Source organism: Phragmites australis, chromosome 10, assembly GCF_958298935.1.
Source record: "Phragmites australis chromosome 10, lpPhrAust1.1, whole genome shotgun sequence".
NCBI lineage: Eukaryota > Viridiplantae > Streptophyta > Magnoliopsida > Poales > Poaceae > Phragmites > Phragmites australis.
In genome coordinates, this window is record NC_084930.1 from 6,550,997 (window position 1) to 6,557,203 (window position 6,207).

The window sequence follows — 6,207 nt, forward strand, 5'->3', positions numbered from 1 at the left end:
TTTCTTCACTTTGTTTGGCGGCATACAACTGGAGTGGATTTTACCTAAAGAGTGGATTTTACCCCTGGACTAACAATTTAGCTTGTTCTCATCACACCAGAACTAGAAAATGAAACTGTAATTGAGCTTGTAATTGATTATTACCTACAAGCGAGTTCTGAGAGGAAGAGGCGGTAGCATCATGAGATGGGGGCGGCTCCATGACTGTGCGCTGTCTAGAAGTCACTTCTCCAGTAGGTAGTTTCATCATGTCGTCGAGAGGAGGCGAGGTGACGGTGGCATGGCGTGGCGTCTCGTGGACGTGGCGGCGGCGGGTAGAGGCACCGGGTGGAGCCCGTCGCCGAGCGGAGGAGGCGTCGAGTGGAGGTGTCGAGTGGAGGCAGCAGGTGGGGGCGTGGGGCTAGGTTGAAAGGATGTGGTGAGCAGGTGAGAGGCCGAGGCGGGTGAAGGCAGAGGCGTCGGGTGGCGGCAGTGGCGGGTGAGGGAAAAGGTGAAGGAAGGTGGCGACACTAGGGTTTCTGACGACGGCGCTATTTGGATCTGGGAGCAGGGAGCCGGGGACGGCCGTACGCCTTCACGGGATGATCGATGACAGGAGTCGCCTAGTCGGCGTTTTAGACTTGGGCCAAACTAAACCGATGAAAGGTAGGTGCCGAAGTGGGCTGACGAGCTGATTAATTTCGGTAGATACCGAAGGCCTCAACCGGTAATTTCTGGCTCAAATTGGAAAACTGACTAAATGGTCGGGAGTGGCCCAAACCGATTCCGGGATATTTTACCGATACCGATTCCGAAAATTACCGATTCCGAATGAAACGGTCGGCAGTTTTTGAAAATGGTCCCTGGTAAATCGGGAATTTCTGTTACCGTTTTCACCCCTAGTGGGATCTGATCTGGCTTGTTGAAATCTTATGCAGGCGTGCGCCTTGTAGGAAATTGTGTGGCTAATCCAGTCAGATGGGTTTCCCACCCAAAGGGATCAGATTATATTAGAAGAGTGTGGAATACAACCCCTAGTTACAAAGAGGCCCTTGAAGAAAGAAAAATTACAGCGACAACGCACGCAGGTCCTCAAAGTCCTCATACTATTCATCTTCTTTCTCTCTGGTGGAATCCAAACTTTGAACTACATCCTTGGGTCATCTCATGGGATGCATGCGGACAAGCACAACGTCGCCTCCGAGAAGCTCCAACACGCGCAAGAAACTCTAAGAGAACATCAGCCACCTCCATCCTGGAATCGGTAAGGCAACACACCTGACGCCATCGTCTTCAGCAACACCAAAAATAACAAGCCAGGAAATCCCATCCAGAGCTGCCGGTGAAAGACCCAATCAGAAATCGCAGCCTAGTGATGAGCTTACAACTAGTGTAGAACAATCAGAAATGGCAACCTAGTGATGAACTTACAAGTGCGATCAAACCATTAGCAGGTAACCGAGGTTTTTTTTACGAAGGGATAAGATTATATTAAAAGAGTGTGGAACACAACCCCCAATTACAAAGAGGCCCCTTAAGAAAGAAAAATTACAGAGATAACACACGTAAGTCCTTAAAGTCCTCATACTATTCATCTTCTTTCGCTCTAGTGGAATCAAAATATCACATCCGGTTTTAACGTATAAAATCAAATACGGCTTATGTGTATCCAGGATGTTCAACACATATAAGGACGTCACATGTGAAGCAATAAAAATAATACTTTTATAGAATAAACGTTAAACTCTTACAACAATTGATATATAATGTCTTCTATGAAAATATCCACAACAGAACAGAAGCACTGGTGCCTAACAACACCACAAACAACCGACCGGGAGACACACATCTAGAACATCACAACCTCATCTTGACAATCTTTAACATCTTTACTCACTGAGCAGCACCATACATGTCGGATGATATAGGAAAAATAGCAAGTGTGAGCATATAACACTCTCAACAAGTATACAAGAGAATAATGATATGCATGTTTATGACAAGAAAAGGCTAACACAAGGTATATTTACGTAAATGCAGGTAAAAAAAATAATTGAACTTTAAAACATTGAGTAGTTATTAAGTGAGTGTAACCCAATTAAACCAACCATAAACCAACCCCCAAGGTTGACTTCCTGTAAACCAATACCACCTTGTACCGTCAGTTTCACCAAACCATAACTATTCTACCACCATAACCAAACCATAACCCAATCATCTAATCATGTGAGGATCCAAGTCTCTCATAACCTCGGGTACAGCTGTTATAACAGTTTTTACACTCTGCAGAGGTTGTCCAACTTTTAGCCACGAGTCGTCATATCCATGTTGTCGTGTTCGCAGAACACTTTAACACCCGCCAATGGTGTGTCGTCAAAAGATCACTACAAAGCATGGCCCGTCAATTAGGTCCTGATACTCCAATGAATGCCAACCAGGTGCAGTTGATATGCTAAGTATTACCCATATCAGTCTCATATTTGATACGATATTTCTTGGGTTATCGCTCCACGAATCGGTCCTTATACGTGACACTTGGGCAAAGATTACTCAACAGGGTAATAACCAGTAGAAAGAGGGGGCAAAAAGATGTTACGACCATCCTAACCAAAGAGAACAGATGTTATGACCATCCTAACTAAAGAGACAACTTCTTGGAACGAATCTACAAGCTCACCACACTTACCATCTTAAACCTACCAACTCTTTGACTAAGTCCTATGGTTCTATATTACTATATCAAGTTCATCATCTCCATTGTATATGTTCATTAATCATGTTATGACACTTCCCAACATCTCGAGAGTATGGCTAAGTAATTCTACCCAAAAGACTCATACCAACTACCACTTAGGATTCAAGAAAAATAAAGAAAGAACTAAGGATAACCCTAACATAAATGACTACCCATCAAATTAACAGACACTACATGCAATTTGTAAAATAAAGTATTTAAAAATATAGATTCACGATGATCAAGAAGTACACTTGTGTTTTACCAAATGCTGCTCAGTGTTGTCAAAATCTTGATCTTGAAGTCCTTCGAACAGATCCGAAGCGTTATCGACTAATCGCAAATTCTATAAACAAACAAAAACAACATCGAATAAACACCAAATAAACTATAAATTACAAAAATAAGAGAAGCAAAATGATAGACAAAGATCTTTGATTAGGCTGGACAAGGAGAAACGGAATTGACCGGACTTCTTTCAAAGAAAGAGGTAAAGAGATAGGAACTAGGGCTCACATGAAATGATAGAAAAGAATTCATATAAAATGATAGAAAAGATTTTTTGAAGCATTAACATGAGAGACCTACAAATTGATATATTATTTTAATATCATAAACCTATGTTTATGGTACAACGACATGTAGATCTGATCAGGATCTATATGTTATTATATCAACCATAAATTTACTAATCAAAATAATATCCTCATGTTATAGGGATATAGATGTTAATGAGGGAAAACTACTGTAAATAGGTGAGGACTGATATATAAAACTAGCATGGTTGGATAGATCATGATTTTAGAAAACTTTTGAGTGCAAGACTCAAATCAGAGCTAAAACGAAAAGATATGAGACTTTGGTGTTCCAGGGACTTATCTGCAAATTTTCCTAATTTCCTTGAATTTTGAATTATTTTTGTACGGGAAATCCATGAACTATGACGTTATGCTGATGTCATAAACAGAAAGGAATTAAAACAAAAGTGAAGCTCACTTCGTAATGCTGATTGGACTAGCTTCTTGACGTGGCCGACTGAGGTGGCAAGCTGACGGTGCACAAGTGCTGACTGGATTTATGTGAACATGTGGTGGCACATAATTGGTCAATGAAAGGGTAAGTTTTGGATCTAATTTTGGGCTTTTAGATTAGATCTGACGGCTGAGATAGAGGCTAGAGATTTAGGCAGCCGGCGGCGGGAAAAAATAGCGGAGCAAGCTCGGGACGGTGGTGACATCGTCGGAGGATGGTGTGGACCTTGACGCTAGCCTTGGGATGCGACGGCTAGCAGCAAAAAATCTATGGGAGGGCGCGGGGAGTCCGTTTGATGGCTTACCTTGCGCGATGCGACACAGGAAGAGGTTCGATGACGACGGAGGTGGCGAAGGCGTTCAGGAGCTCAACGATGGGGTAGTTTCGGCAGTTGGGAAGCCAAAGAGACGGTGGAAGAAGCTTTCACGGGTGGCGGCAGAGCTATTGGATGGATCCAGTGGTGCTAAGCTGCGCTAGGGTGGCTTAGCGGCATGCTCGACCGAGGGCGACAGCAATGGAGACGACGACGGGGAATTTCAGTGAGTTAGGCTTGAATCTCAGCGGGTTTGCTTGATGGGAAAAGCTGAGGGCGTGGTGGCGAATATATAGGAGGGAGGAGAGGCTTGGGGTAGGGCAGGACTCCAACTCGGACACAGCGACACATTCAAATCGGAGACGGAGATGTCGCGGTGAAGGCAAAGGCGGAACTAGCTTGGGCGCGTTCTGGCGGCGGGTTGGCGAGCGGGCTGGCGAGCGGGCAAGCAAGCGCGCAGGAGTGGGCCAGGTGCGGGTCGTGGCCTAGGCGGGAGACAGGCAGACGGCAGGGAGGAGCAGGTCGGGTGAGAAGGAGAGTGAGCCATAGCAGGGTGATGGGTTGGTTTCGACCGACCCAGGTGGAGAGGGAGGGGCTCGGGTTGGGCCAGGCTGAAGGGAGAAGATGGGCCAGTTCAGATAGGGTTTTAGGCACAGTTGGATTTAGGTATTTCTATTACTTGGAAATTTTTAGAAAAAGAGAAAGCAATTAAAATCTAAATAAAATACCAAATAAATCCTAAAAACTCTAGAAAATTCCAACAAGCTTTGAAAGACATTAGAAGCTAACTAAAAATATTTTGAGCTTATGAAAACATTTTTATGTTTTGGAAATTAAATTTTAACTTAAAAGAAAACAAATAGAATCCAAATGAGCTTAATAAAATCCAAGAAAAACCAAAGAAAATCAACAACTCAAAAAGAAACCATAAATACCTATTACTCAACATGAATGCATTCAAACAACTATAACCTTATTCAAATTTGAATTTTAATTTAGAAAATAGGAATTTTCCTATTCTAATTATTTAATATATAATCTAATATTGAAAAAATTTAGAAATTTGAGAAATCTTAAAATCAGGACGTGACCCCAAACGCTGCACTCCATCCTTTGGCCGCCACATGGGATGTGTGCGGATGAGCACAACGTCGCTGCCAACAAGCTCCGACACGTGAAAGAAACTCTAAGAGAACATCAGCCACCTACATCCTGGAATCGGTAAGGCAACACACTTGGCGCTATCGTCTTTAGCAACACCAAAAATGACAGGCCAGAAAATTCCATCCAGAGCTGCTGGCGAAAGGCCCGATGGCCCGAAACACAAACCCACACCAGGGGGACAAGCAATTCCAATCCATTGACAAAGGAGATCAGAAATACTAGCCTTGTCGAAATCCACCAGAGGAGACATCGAAGCTAGCATAGCCGCCGAAGGAGTCCACTGGGAACCAAACCCAAGGTGGCAGATCAGATCTCCACTAGGGAACTTACTCTACCTAGCCCAGCTAGTAGAAGACCACCACCAATGTACCTCGGCCTCTCCAAACCTAAGTCGACATCGAGGACGATGCCATCACTGGAGAAGAGGTGGAGGACATCAAAATCCCCACGTGACACCGTCGATATTAGCAGACCTCCGATTATTAGCATCTCCTAAACTAAAGCACTATAGCTATACAGGGAAACAAGTCCCTCACCCTTACCGTTGCTGGCCGGAAGCTGGAGAAGAGGGGAGGGGCCGGATCTGGCCCGAGATGGAGAACTGAGGCAAAATCATCTTTTGAGTACTGTAGCTAACGCACTTGCTACACAACACCAACCACCTAGGGTTGCAATAAATGCCGCCGCTTGCTGGAGGAACAACAAATAGTCAGTACCAGGTGGGCCGGAGGCGGTGTTGGCTCCACCTTGAGGGGCGGGGCTAACACGGTCGGAAACGGTGCCGGACGCCGGTTTCGGCGTTCCACGCGGCGGCTGGCAGCCGTGCAGGAAATTCATTGCTGCTCTGTTCAGAAGCTCGTGCCATGCTGTGTGTCCAACTCATACGCCGGCCATGAGATAGACGACGTAAGTGGCCCAGTGGTGGTCGGTACAACGGCTCCTCCGCTGCACACTGTGGCTCGCCGGAGCGCCGCCGCGTTATGGC